Source organism: Chlamydotis macqueenii, chromosome Z, assembly GCF_036417535.1.
Source record: "Chlamydotis macqueenii isolate bChlMac1 chromosome Z, bChlMac1.mat, whole genome shotgun sequence".
In the NCBI taxonomy this organism is placed as follows: domain Eukaryota; kingdom Metazoa; phylum Chordata; class Aves; order Otidiformes; family Otididae; genus Chlamydotis; species Chlamydotis macqueenii.
In genome coordinates this window covers 24070861-24085089 of record NC_141593.1, presented here as the reverse complement: position 1 = coordinate 24085089, position 14229 = coordinate 24070861, and the positions used below count along the sequence as shown (strand labels likewise).

The following is a 14229-nucleotide window of genomic DNA, read 5'->3' as shown; positions in this document are numbered from 1 at the left end:
CTGGGCTTCTTCTGACTACAGCTGAGCCAAACCTGGCCTCAAGGGAGGCAAACAGGACTGCAGCTGGGGACAGCCTGCCCTGTGATGTGGTGATACAGCCCATCCTGTGGGAAGCTGTGCTTCCCTGGGTTCTGCATCCAGCTTTGCACCAGTGTTTCAGAAAAACAATCTGCCTGCAGGTATGTCACACACCTCATCTGTAACTGATACCAACACCAGCAGCCTCTGTTGTGACTAACACAACTGTAAACAGCAATCTGTGGGAAAACTCAAAAAAACTTGCTGCCAAGAGGCCACGAGGCCCACTTATGGGGGTTCCCAGTCAGCCTTGAGCCTCCTGACTCCCCTCAGTTCCACAGTCCTGTGCGTGGAACTGCAGCAGAATGTTCCCCAGGGCTTTCCTCAAGCCTTTATGCCGCCTTTCAACAGTAGCTGATGGCATTCCCAGAGTTACACTTATCTTAGTACAAGAGGCAAGCACAGATCACTATACTTCCAACTCATATCCAAATATTGGCCTTAAAATAACAAATGGGTCATCGCACACGCCTCTGCGCTTGAACTGAAACTGTGTTGCTTGAAAGCAAGAGGGAGCAGCAGGAAATGCCCTTATGTTACCCCCTCCGTGATGAGAGCGTGCTACTTCCAAGTTTTCCTCCCAAAACCCAAAATACCGACATTGAACTGGAGGCAAGAGAGTTGAAAACCAGATCTAGACCTCGCTGCTGTGCTGCTGCCAAAGAGGTCAGCAGATGCCAGAAAAACAGACATCCCCAATTTTTTTTTAGCTTTGTCATGAGGTTGGTATTTAATTTCTTAAGAGTTTTGAGCCCAGTGGTTGAATCCCAGTCCCACTGTATGCAAAACAGAACACACATCCACAACTTCAACACATTCAGAACTTTGTCCAGTAACTCCCTCTTAAACTAGTCGTAGTGAATCATCTGCAAGATTTTATCCACATTACTCTGTCTCGTCTAGATTGGCAGACTCCTCTGGTACTAACAAATACACAGGCTTAAGCTGCTGTGCCAACAACTCAGTTTTGTCTCCCTTAGTTTGATGTTATGGCATTGCCTTAAAAAAAGGCAAAACATATTTAATTGTGCTTTTGGCCACACTGAGATAACAGTTCAGCTCATTTTCCATTTTGAGGGGGAAAGTATGAAGTTTTCAAGCAAACTGACATACTGATGACTTGAATACACCCTTTGTAACAACAGAGAGTTGAAGTATTAGCCTGCCAAAGAAAGTTAATTCTCTCAGTATTTCCATTTATAAAAAAAACAACAACTGGAATGTAGGAAATGTCCACTACAAACCTACATTCTCCTGATGTCATCTGCATGATTAAAGAATATTTAATAGAAAATGTCTTTATTTTTTTAAGAGAAGTTCCAAAAAGCTCTAGAATCTATATTTCTGTGCAAGTACCACACCCGTGTGAACTCCTCATCTTTGTAATTCCAGTATTTTAATTGAGGTGCAAGGGATGTAAGAATTGAACACTCTTCATAGCTGATACTGCTTACTCTGTACCTGCTGAACATATAATACTGTTTATTGAACAGTGATGAGAACAAAGTTCATATTTACTTAAGTAGGTGGAAATTCCAGATGAACACTGTCAGCCATAAAAACATGGCACTGATAACAAATGTGGGATGCTGTATTAGAATCAGAAGAAAAGACCAAACCATGGAGTTCTTTTCCATTTGAAATGCAAGTGCAAGAATAAATTGCAGTAACATTTTTAAACACAGTATCTCCAGAAAAGTCACTGCATAAGCTAAATAGCCCATCTAAATATGACATGGAGGTCGTGTTAAATCTCAGGACTTCACTGGAACATACACTTCCTCATTTTGCAACAAAGGGAAACTTCACAGTCATATAACTACAGCTCAACAGAGTACACTTTGCTTTCCATGGAAACCTTCACAATTTGTCTTTTCCCACATAATGAGTACTTTATCCTGGTACAAAACATATCCCTGGAGCAACGTACCCTTTTTCATGGGAGAGCTTCTACATAAATTTATTCTTGCACTAGTGATGCCCTCAAAGGGGAGCTCCACTCACCTCAACTCCTTTTTGTGATCAGACTGATATAAACATATGAAGTAGGATGGCCAGACCAGATGAGGGGCAGGGGCTGCTCTCCTGCAACTCTTTTATGTGAGCAGATGGACAGAAACATATGAAGCAGCATGGTGCAGAGACCAGAGGAGGGGCAGGGGCATTTCTTCTTTGTGAGACTTAGCAAGTAAAGGTGCAGATAAAGCACTGGAGATAAGTTACAGTTCCGTCACAGTTGCGTAATTAACCTTTTGCTTCCAGCACCCCCTACCTTGAGTTTCCAAATGAACCTAATCAATTCTCACACAGCTCCAACAGCATGTTTGTGCCATACGTTGAAGCCTTTCCAGATAGAGACTCTGCTATATAACTGCACTTCATGAAGCTTCCCTCCAGCACTCTCCTCACCCCTTTTCTTCCATTTTTGCTCAAGAGAAAGTCAAGCTAGGCCCCTGCAAGGCTGAAAACTTGCTGTTTATTCCTCCTCTCAGTTTCCCATCCCTTGACAAGTTTTTTCCATGACAGAACTGCATGTTCTTTACAGCACACCACTCAATATCCACCTCTGACTGACTGTCAAAATATTTGCTTTGACAACCCAAATTCAACATTTCTAATGTTTCTTTAACCCTTTTGATATTAACTCCTTCAAAATAATTCTCGCTGAGAAAGCAGACTACAAAAAGCAGGCTCACCCTTTAGTCATTTGGGCCTCCCTCTATTTTAACTATTGCATTGAATTGTATCAGCATGGAAGGAGGCCATCCGCGCTGGGCAGGCGGGTGCCCCAGGGGGAAACAGCCCCACACAGCAAGCATCGACGTGAGCCGCACACCATGGCAGCTCCCCAGTGCGAGGGTCTCAGTAGCACCATCCCACCCCACCCTACGGCCCACCGTTCTTTGACTTCAGCCTCATCTACTCTGCTCCCTGAACTATCCTCATAGTCAGGCTCTGCATTAAGTAAGTGAAGTCTAACACAGTGAAAAGATTTCAGTGAAAAGATGAGGTCCTCACAGCATCCAGAAAGAATAAAAATGAGTTCTTGAATGCAATAATGTTTTAGTTGTTTTAATCTAACAAAACAAACTGTCTTAAAATATCACTAAAACTTTCCTCCTCTTTAGATGCAATTTTTACAGTGAGATACTCTGCCTCAAGTTATACTTTCACATCTCTAGCTAAGACTATTCAGCTGTTGCCTTTTACTACACAACATTGCTGTATGCTAAGTAGTTGGTGCAAGGTCTGGAGTGCAAATCCTATGAGGAGCGGCTGAGGGAACTGGGGTTGTTTAGTCAGGAGAAAAGGAGGCTGAGGGGAGACCCCATTGCTCTCCACAACTACCTGAAAGGAGGTTGTAGTGAGGCAAGTGTTGGTCTCTTCTCCCAAGGAACAAGTGATAAGACAAGAGGAAATGGCCTCAGGTTGCATCAGAGGAGGATTAGATTGAACAGGCTGCCCACTGAAGCGGTTGAGTCACCAGCCCTGGAGGTATTTAAAAGACACATAGATGTGGTGCTTAGGGATATGGTTTAAGTGGCAGACTTGGCAGTGCTAGGTTAACAGTTGGACTCAATGATCTTAAAGGTCTTTTCCAACCTAAATGATTGTATGATTCTAAGTAAATAAATAACATCTATTTTTCTGAACTAGATAAAGAAACACACTTGCCTCCATTTTGCTTACACTGCCAAAACCAGAAAGTCAGAAGCTGAGCCAAATTATAATAATTGAATTTAAGTTTTAATTTCAGAGATGTTGAGCTGCAGGGTTTTGCTTTGGCATACCACACGGATAGGAAGGAACAGCTGCAAAGTTCAAATCTGAGTCAATCACATACCACGGCTGTTTATTGTAAAAAGGTGTCCTACAAGCAACATACAAGAGTACCGTCTGGAACAATATTATGACCAGTTCTTCATGCTCCCCTTATGGTCTGACTGAAGACAGGGGCTCAGACTAAACCCTACAATTCAGCTTTCACCCTTCACAGCCTGGTTCTGTCAGCTCAAGAGTGAGAATAAATCATCTTTAGATAAGTGGCTTTTGGCTTGGCTTAAACAAACAGCTGAATGGAAGGCCACACAGACTGCTGAAACAGTCCCAATTTATAAAATAAATCCAGGCACAATTAGACATTTTATTCTAAAGTTTGTTACAGGCCAAAGCACAACTACACGGAGGAGTTTCTAAGCCTTGTTTACAATATGCAAGCTTGAGCATCTCATAATCCAAAATGTACAAATCTTGGAAGCCTGGGTTTTGCTTTCTCTGAAACATTGTTCGTTAGCAGTTATAAACACCCTGAAAATGCTTTGAACTATAAGAGTGGGAGAGGCTCCTATTTATGTTGATGTTTGCAGACTCACTATTTAAAACAAACAGAAAGAGGCTCACACACTAAGACTTAATTACTTCAAGCTTATCCCTACCCAGGTCAACATGAGCTCCCACTTTATACAGCTCCCATCTTTAGGGGTTGCTGGACAAACAAGCTAGTTAACTATGAGCTCACCCTGCCTGGCAGAGTGAGGCAGCCACCAAACCATGGGGGCAGGAGTGATAACACTTAGACAATGTGGCATGAGCATTAGAGATTATTCATTTTCTGGGTGAGTGATAAATATGAGTAAATAAACTTCTCCTTCCACTTGGGCTTGTCACAGGAGGTGCATTCTTCCAGGAACTACTATCCAGGAGGAGATAGCAGGCTCCTGCCAACTTCCACTGAGTCTTCAAAGTAGTGGACCAGACACCAAGCAGCATTCTGTCAGGAGATACCACCATGAATACCAACCCACCTTGCTAAAGGTGCACCTCTGCATTTCTGTCCCCACACACTTACAGGTGACTTGCAAATGTAAGAACAGGTACATTCATCACATTCCCCTGTCACAACAGGACAGGGACAAGGATTAGTACTTAAGGAAAAACAAGTTGTCCCAAAAGGTCTGGAGTAAGCTTTCTCTGCAGACCACGAAGGGCTCTGCTGGCACTAGTTTCTGGTAAGCAGTGCATAGTCACCATGGGAAGCACCTGGACTGAGAAGAGGGGAGGACACTTGGACACTTCAGTGTCAGACACTTCAGGGTCAGATAACAAAACAAGAGAAGTTTTAAAGCTGAAGTGGTTGCACCGCTTCAGACAAACAGCAGAGAATAAGCAAAGGATTCCCTCTCCCTCCATCCACCTTCATATTTTCATCAAATCATTGCCTACTAAAACAACATTCCAGAGCAGAGTTTTTTACTTGAAGAACAGAAAAAAAGCTTTGATTAGTTGTCACTTGTGAATTAAAGAAGGCGAACAAACATTTGCATATCTCATAAATATTTAGCTATTGTAAACCTGCACAGGCATCTTAATGAGTATATTATTGTGACAGGCTGTTGAAAACATGCCATATTCTGTTCACAGACAGATTCATTAGCATTTCACTGCTAATAGAGGAATGTAGACTTAAAGTGCATCATATCTTGATCTGGTTGGCACAATGTAAGATGTGAAATATAACTAAAATATTTTGCAAAATAGTTAAAACTCAGTGAAATATCCTAATCAAATCCCCATTTCCACGCCTTTTATTAGAATTATGCCCTGTTTACTTCAGCCCTTTCCTACCAAAGCCAGAGGTGTAAACTCTTAAATTAAACTATCTGTGCCCAAATTCTATGTATGCCAACAGGTAATAAATAAATAAACATCAAAAAAAGTGCTGATAGTGACTGTTCTCCTGAGGCAGCTGGAGATGGTTATTTCATCCCATCTTGCAAGTGGGCTTCTTCCTATCATGCTATGCAAAATGCCATCTAATTACAGGTGGATTTGTTTCTAGAATACATCACTGTAAAAGAAACTAACATAAAACTTATTTCCAACTTAAAAACAGTTGAAATGTACTATTCTCTTTCTGACCTCGTTAAAAGCCAAGGCAAAACTCCCACTGACTTTAATGGAGCCAACACATCACTGAAAAAAAATCACTAGAAGAATGAGTTTCCAAATTTTCAGCAGGGGAGATTTAAACACAGGATTCATTTCCCTCTTCCAGACAAAACTTTGCTTATTGCTCCCCCACTAAGAGGAGATCAAGCTAACTCAGATTTCCACTATCTCCTCTGAACCGCAAATCCTCAAGCTGGAGATTTGTTCCATTGCTCCATATTTACTGACTTCCAAAATTCCTTAAACCTACAGCCATTATGGTGTGTTTTGAAAACTTACTCAAGATCTTTTGCAATTCCAAAATTTATTAAAACCTACAAGGCTAAGAAAAGCTAATGTGTAGTATTTCTATTGTTGCTATCTCAAGAGAAAATTACACATCACATCAAAAATCATCACTAAGGGAGCAATCTTGGCTACAATTAGTGATAGCCTAACCGCTTAGGAATTTACCAACTGGGAGTAGAATCGTGAGTTTCCTTTCCTACTTTGATTCCTCACTGGCTCACTGAAATCTCAGTCTTCAAGAGTCTCATCTGAAGCCCTCTGTCTTGGTTACCTAGAATGTCACATCTGTCAAGCAGACTCAAATAGTCATTGTGTTGCAATTACTTATTACAGCTCTTAACTACAGCTTCTAAAGGACTTCGGCAGGAGAGAAAGGGTGGTTAGGAGGAAAATGGAAGTTAGAAGGGAAGTACTACTAATATTTGGTAGCAAACAAATCCTTGCTATTTTTATACTAAGGATTTTTACCTTAAAAGGAAGCTAGGCTTTGGGCTGTTTAAATAGTTAATAGTGTGTGCATGAGCTAGAGCATTAGCCCAAAAAAACTTGGAATCCGTGCTTGTTGTAAAAAGCAATTCACTCCCATGAGTTCATCGTGACAGATTTGGAACAGCTCTTAATAATTTATGAATATTGTCTTAAGATATTTATTATACTAATATATTGGTTATTGTTTAATACGAGGCTAGTGAGAAAAACAGACAGGAAAGGAAAGAATGACTCAGTTACGCCACTTCTCAGCAAACTCTGGAGAATTGCTTACTGAAAGGACAATACTAAGACAGGAAAAGCCTTGCAAACAACACAGCAGATCAAAGATGTGAGGACTGTTTAGGAAGGAACAGTCTCTCAAACTGAAGGGAAGAGAAGCTGTTTTGGACAAACAGGCTTAAGAAAAAGGCGCCTATTGGAGGTGCCTGTTGAAGTCAGGCCAACATGGGACACCACACTGGGCTCCTCATTTGCCTTTAGGCAAAGCAGACACGCCTGCAGACAGCCTTGGTTCCTTGTATGAAGGAAACACTGCTTCAGTTAATTCTCAAAAGGAAACCATTGCTCTATCTCCTTTCACAGTTTTGGCTGCATTAGCAGAGTGAGCACAAAGGTTATGGATCTCCAGCCTGTCTGAACAGCTGGGGTGGGTAATTTTTCTGCTGAGACAAGAACTAAGGCTGTAGACCCAAGCACTGCCCTTTCCGAGTGGGAAGGACCCAGAGGTGTTTGCACTGTTACTCACTGCATATGCCTGTAAACAATCTTCTTTGTCTGCACCTCAGTTAGCAAGTCACCTCACCGGTATCGACGGCGTGGAAAGGATACATTTTCAAAAGAACAGGATGCACTTTGGATCTGGGCCATACAGCTCAAGCAAACTACCCGGCTACGATAAGATGGAGAACCTATCAGGTTTCAAAATGTGTGTATTAATTTATGTTTCAAACTGAAAGTGAAACATCTTTCAAAAATAATCAATACAGAGGAGCAGCTCGCACAGTAACACATACAAACTTGCGTATATGGCAGGAATACCTTTACTGAACAAACACTGACTTTTCATTGTACTGGAGCTGAGAAGAACCAGTAGTGACTCAAGGTAACTGAAAAAGTGTCATGATGGATCAGAGCTGCCATGTTTCCATACTGGCAAGGCATGTAGACATCTGAAATATCTGGGCACCACATACAACAGTAAACTTGAAAAATGTGCATGAAAATCCTTTTATCTAGTCTGGAAAAAGTTAATGTACTCAGAGAAACAGACATACGATATCTCTGCAAAGATCTACTGAACGTGAGCTTTAATCATTATTAATGGCTAACCATTTCACCACAGCCTAGAGAAAGGACTGCAATGAGATGTTTCTGATACTGCTTATTTCATTAATTAATAATTACAGAAATGCAGTGTTCAGTTGGGATCTCTAAATTTTAAAATGGAACCTCACTGCAAAGAGCTTGGAAGAATCTAGACTAATAATTCAAATTCTGGAAACTCCATTTTAGAGCAAGGAACAAAAAGAAACAGATTATTTATTTTAGCAACTAGAATCAATTCTAAAGCCAAGATTGGACATACTTCTACAAGCTGAGCCATGTACAAAATTCTGGCTTGTTTTATGCATTTTGACTTGCTAGACTAGGTATTGATAATAGTCCTTTTCTGTCCCTAAAATGCATATGATTGTGAAAACGAATAACTAATAAAAACTTTTAAAAGCTGAAAAGGGCTAGAGGGAAAAACCCTCTGCACCTTTCTCAGCTTCAATTTATCTGAAAATGCTCTACCATCTCTCTGTCACTGATGTCCTGTGGTTTGTGTCACAGCAGTACTTAATGGAGCAAACTAAAACTGGACCTATGTGGGGTTATGCATATAGGCAAGGTAGATGGCACTTTCCTGCCATCTAGATAAAGAGGAATAATGGAAGTAAGAAGGCATTACTAACCATCCTAGTTTTCCCAATGAGATGTTCCTCAGTCATATAACAACATCTGTAGCAAAACTGGGAACAGAACCTGAATCCTGCCATTACAAACCCTAACCACTTTTCTTGTCATCTTTCGAATACAAATGTCAGCTACTTCTTTGTCACTTTGAATCTCCATCCCTGGCATGCTGTCTGCAAAGATGGTACTCCTTCTCCACCAAGTATGACCGTGGACAAATTAAATGATCGTATCTCCAACAGTAACTTTGATATTCCTGGTCTCTGAGAAACAGTTTTGTTATTAAACTGTTTTTTTTTTTCCTACAGTATTCACTGTTGAAATAGATAATTCCTTCACCAAGATGCCGCAACAGCTTGTCCATCATACCAGGAAATAAAAATTCACCTGCAAAGAAACATACCTACCTCTACGACTAGCCTTCTCTACATGTACTTCAGAGAAGAACATAACTTCAATTATAACACCTGCAGGGGATGATTCTGCCCATGTGCATACCTTATTGAAGAGAACAAAGCTATAAGACAATAGCAGATAGTCAACAGGTCCTACAAGGTGACATGCACTGGACTCACTTCAGGGCAGACAGCTTTTTCATGTATTGGCTTGGTGAGTTTTCTTTTTCAAGCTTTCACTGACATTCATCCTTTTGAAAGCAAATGCAGTCTATAAATGAGTGTAAATGTAGCATCTGATTGTACTATTGCCAAAAGGTGGTAATTTCTTGATGATGTCTTTCCCTTGGGAAATGCAAATAAATCAAAATCAAACCTGCATATCTGAAGATCTCCCAATGCCTAGACAGACATCTATTACTAAGAAAAAGTCCCTACATGCTACCAGCTTTAAAAAAATCTGTCTGCTCTGTAAGTTTCAAACATTTAATTAGATTCTGAAAATGACCTTTAAGTGTAAGATTACCTATTACATCTCCTCATTGCATTTTAAGCTCTCTATATAGAATTTCAGTGCAAAATTAAAAGTACGGTGTACATACACAGTACAAGAAACAGCTTCATTAACTGTCCATCAAGCAACTTGCTGCTTCAAAACAATTCTAAACAATGCACTGCATTACCATAATGGTAATTATTGGCATTACTTGGTTCTTTAAAATACATGGTTGCAAATTATAACTTTTATCTTCCATTCCCTAATAAATGTGCTACTAGAAAACCTACTCATTTCATCAGCATCAAAATTAAGCAGATCTGAATAAATCATTAATAGCATTTATAAAATGGAAAGAAAATATGGCCACACAAACCAGACATTTATTTAAACTTTTATCAGAATTTTACTCAGAATCTTATCACATGAATCCACAAAGGTCTCTTAGTGTCACAGCTTAAGCTGTGCAGCATCACCATTCACATATATTCCTGTTCACAGTATTTTCCTTGAGCACATCTCGCAGTTATGTTCTGGAATACCTTCCTAGCTCATGTAGCTGCACATTTACCTATCTTAGGTGGGCAGAACACGTCTTTCTGCCAGTCTTTGTCTATTTGGTTATGTTAAGATGGTAGAATTAATAGTTCAGATAAAGCAATCAAATAATCACAACCATTTGAGTCTAAAATTGAATATACTGAGCAAACTAGTATTTTCTGTTCCCCCCCCCGCAAGATGCTTAGCCCTATGTTCTCTCACTGCCGAGTAATAAAGTAATGAGATTGGTCCAAAGCATCAAAGAAGAGAAAAGAAAGAAAAAACAAAAGCTGACTTCCTAAACACAGAGAGGACAAAAACATGCAGGTACAGAGCTAAAGGCTAGTGCTGTGATATCAGCAGTTTGCCAGCAGGGTTTTGTTTTGTTTTTAATGAAGCATTGCTTAATGTACTGAAATGCTTTCCAATGACTGCTACCCATTACTAAGCTTCAGATCTCTGAAAATGCATAAAATCTTGCTATTTGACACAGTTAAAGTTTTACCTTGTGTATATATAGTACAAAAAGCTTGGAAACATTATCTCCTTACAAAATAACTTTGCATTCTTGTGCATAAGTTGAATCGGGAGATTTATCTGTTTTTCACTCTAGCAGAGGAAATACTAAGGAACATCGGAGTTCTTATTTATTTAGAGTTAACCAGGAAAAAAAAATAGCTGATCTTCAAAAATTATCATAATCTCAAAGCATTACGGAAAAAACCCAATCTGTTACAAATTCAACAATCTACTGAGCAAATAAAAATGGAAACAAAGCAGCTTGCATGCACATCCAGTACCCTGCTAGTCTCCAAGCACTGTTGGATGAGTAGTGTCTGCAACACACAGAGGAGATCATCAATTTGGAACCTATTGTGCCAAAATAGCACAGCAGGCTCCTCTTTCTTATCTATATGACAGGGAATACAATTCTACATTCAATTTGTCATAAAATTAATTCATCTGTGTTCAGTGAATACCATCTTTAAAAATGTAAGGGGTTCTTTTTTGGGGGGTATTGTTTTTCTTTTAAACTTTAATTCATGGTCTACAGTAAGAGTTGACAGATCAGCTGGTGTTTTGTATAGGATGAATTTCAGAAATACACTAGTTGATGTATGCTAGACTTTCTGCACTAGGGTAAAACAGAGCTTTCCAAGTTAAAAAGCAAAACACAAACAGGTTGAAACAACCATTTGAGTCCTTGCTCCTGGAATCACTTTTGTCTCTGTATTCTCTGAGCTGTCAAGATGGCACAGGAATAACAGAGTAAAAGCTCTCAAAGCTTTCTGGTGGGGCCTGGTCCACTTGCAGCACCGCCAGAACATGCCAAAAGATTCAACTGGACTGACTCATCATTTCGATAATGATCTTATCTGAATTGAAGCTGTGAAAATACCAAGTGACTTGAGATTATGTAATTGCTGTTGGAAAATCTAGATTCTTCTCTAGCTCTCCTAGAAAGAGGACTTTGTTGGAAGATGAAGATGAGAGACTCTTAAAGCAGATGCTGCTGGGGATGTGCCCAGAAGCCAGTTGGTACACGTGCACAGCTAGGTCAGAGCTGTCAGCACTGCTGCAGCAGCCTCTTGGCAGCAGGCTGTCCTCTCCCGGCAGCAATTCGTGCCCTGTACCCTTACTGGTTCTGCCCTTGTAGGGCCAAGATCCACCTTGATTGTTCACCTTCATATTTGGAAAAACCTACCATGTACCAAACTTTGACAGTGGAGCTGTCACCACTGGCTTTACTGCTGGTGGCCTGTGCACTGCTGGTGATGCCTGCTTTGGTACTGAGACTTTTTGCAGCAGTATTTTAAAGATGCTGCCTGAGTTGCGCTGGATAGAGCACTAGAAAGCTTAGCTTATCTTTTACAAAAATTCACAAGCTTCGCTTCTCTGGATTGGAAGAGACCTACACAGATTGCTGCATGAGATGAATGGCAGTTGTGCTCCTGTGTGTTTAAGGTGTGTGCCACTGACTACAGGAACACTCAGATTTGTTTAGTGCATGTGTTTTTCCCCAAGAAAGAACGACTTTTTTTCCTTTTTCACTACAATCAAAACGTGCTACGCTATGCAGGGAAGGGAACATAAAAGGCAGAAGATACCAGATGGACACATCATCCTTGGGTCTTTTTCTCAGTGCTGCTAAACGTGCTATGGTATAGTGCTGCTAAACAGTTATTTTTGCACAGTTTCAGAACCAAGCTTAGGGTAGCTCCTGCCTTCTAAGCAATTTTTGTATTTGGTCATCATGATCATACTGGCACGACTCTGCAGTGTGATGTAAGACTTCTGTGAGTCCTACCAGCTGTATTGAACTCTTGAATGCTTTTTCAAAATATACAGTTACAAAAGAAGAACATGAGTATTCACTTCAGGGGAGTTAACACAAAATTATCAGAAAAACTCTAAAGCATTTTGAAGAGTTTGAGAAGAGCTTGTTTACCTAGGACACGCCCAACATCTTGTCCCTCAACTGCAGACTGAACTAAGAAACTGCAGGAACTGTGCAGCAATGTAGCTGCACAGTAATGTTGCACTCATTTGCCAGATGCTGGAGCCAAATACTGCTTGCAGCACACGCAGCCCTGATTCTCTTTGTTACTCTACAGACACTCTCATGCATCAGGGCTTAAAATCAGTTGAAGCTGCAATTAAATATACTGCAAGAAGAACAAGAATGCATATAGCTCTTTCCCCAAATATGGAAAAACTTGTGTGTACCACATTTTGGTTTCTTTATGAGCTGCTACAGTAAGGTTGCATAAAAAAGTAATTTGGCAAGTTGGTTGGTCTGTAGAAAACAAACCAAACAAACATGAGAGGTTAAGTTAGATTAGGTGTGTGTTTCTGAAATGTAAAACTAACATGCTGGTCACACACCTAGTAAAACAATCCTCTCCCTTGTTTTAAAATCCATATTTACATGTAAGGATTTTTTTTTACAGGAAGCTAGAAAAAGAAACAATAAGCAGAAAGTACTTAAACCACAAACAAATGCAAGGAAGAGATAAGGTGAAATACTAAAAATAAACCTGGAGCAGTTGCAAGTTGGTGAGGAAGGAAAGTAACAGTAAAATATCCATGTCTTTATGCAAATGTGGTTAAAAAGAAAATAAAGAAATAGGAATCAGCTGGTGAGAGGAAGAGTGTGGTGAAACAAAGCACACTGGGAATGCTAACACAGGCTGTTACAATAACCTGCACAGGAAAGCTGCATGCATAAGAGAAGGTCAATGCACTACTACTATACTCAAAGACAATTACAGTGTGCTAAAATAGAAATGATGGACATTCAGTTGCACCTGTGTGGAGCCTGATGCACTCATTCATGCTCCAAGAGCCTGGCTGCTGAAGGCCAACTCAGAAAGCCTGTGTCATTCTCCAAGGAAACCCAGCAGGGCGGCTCAGCAGCACCACCACTTCTTGATAACACTGGACAAAAACGAGCTCTGCCTGACCTGGGGCAGGCTTGATATAAGAAGGTGTCCTCGCTCCAGCTGCCTCTGAGCTGCAGATGCTTTATACCATTCACCAGTACAAAAAATGACATAACCAGAAGTCTTATAGCAGAAATGTTAAATGATGACCTAGGAAATATGAGACTGAATTTTATAAGGTGTAGAAGAATGATAAATAACTGAAATGTGTGCAAAAGAATAGTCAGTGATGATGTAACCTTTGAAAACTCTTGAGGAATTTGTAAAAAGAAGTTTAACACAGAAGACTGGGATTTATCAAACATAGCAGTAAGCTTTCAACATTGAACAATGTACTGCTGGGGAAAAAAAAAATACACCCAGCCACAACCAAGACCAAGAAACACGACACCTAACATGACACTCCTGTAAGTAATTCCTTAAACCCATGAAGAACATGTGATAATGGAAATAAGTCTAACCTTTCCACGGTGTGTTCCTTTGGAAAAACAGGCTAAAATCCAAAGCTTAAACTATTATTTCTTTCAGAGGAAAAGATCAAGAAGGGTCTTGGGACAAGCAGGTAGTTGTCCCTCCATGCAATTTAAACTGT

The 14229-nt window shown here is 40.2% G+C and overlaps 1 protein-coding gene across 1 annotated transcript in view; it reads right to left on the bottom strand.

The window, feature by feature from the left end:
* Positions 1 to 14229, bottom strand: part of LHFPL2 (LHFPL tetraspan subfamily member 2) — a 59320-nt gene that overhangs the window by 17015 nt on the left and 28076 nt on the right. The window lies entirely within an intron of this gene.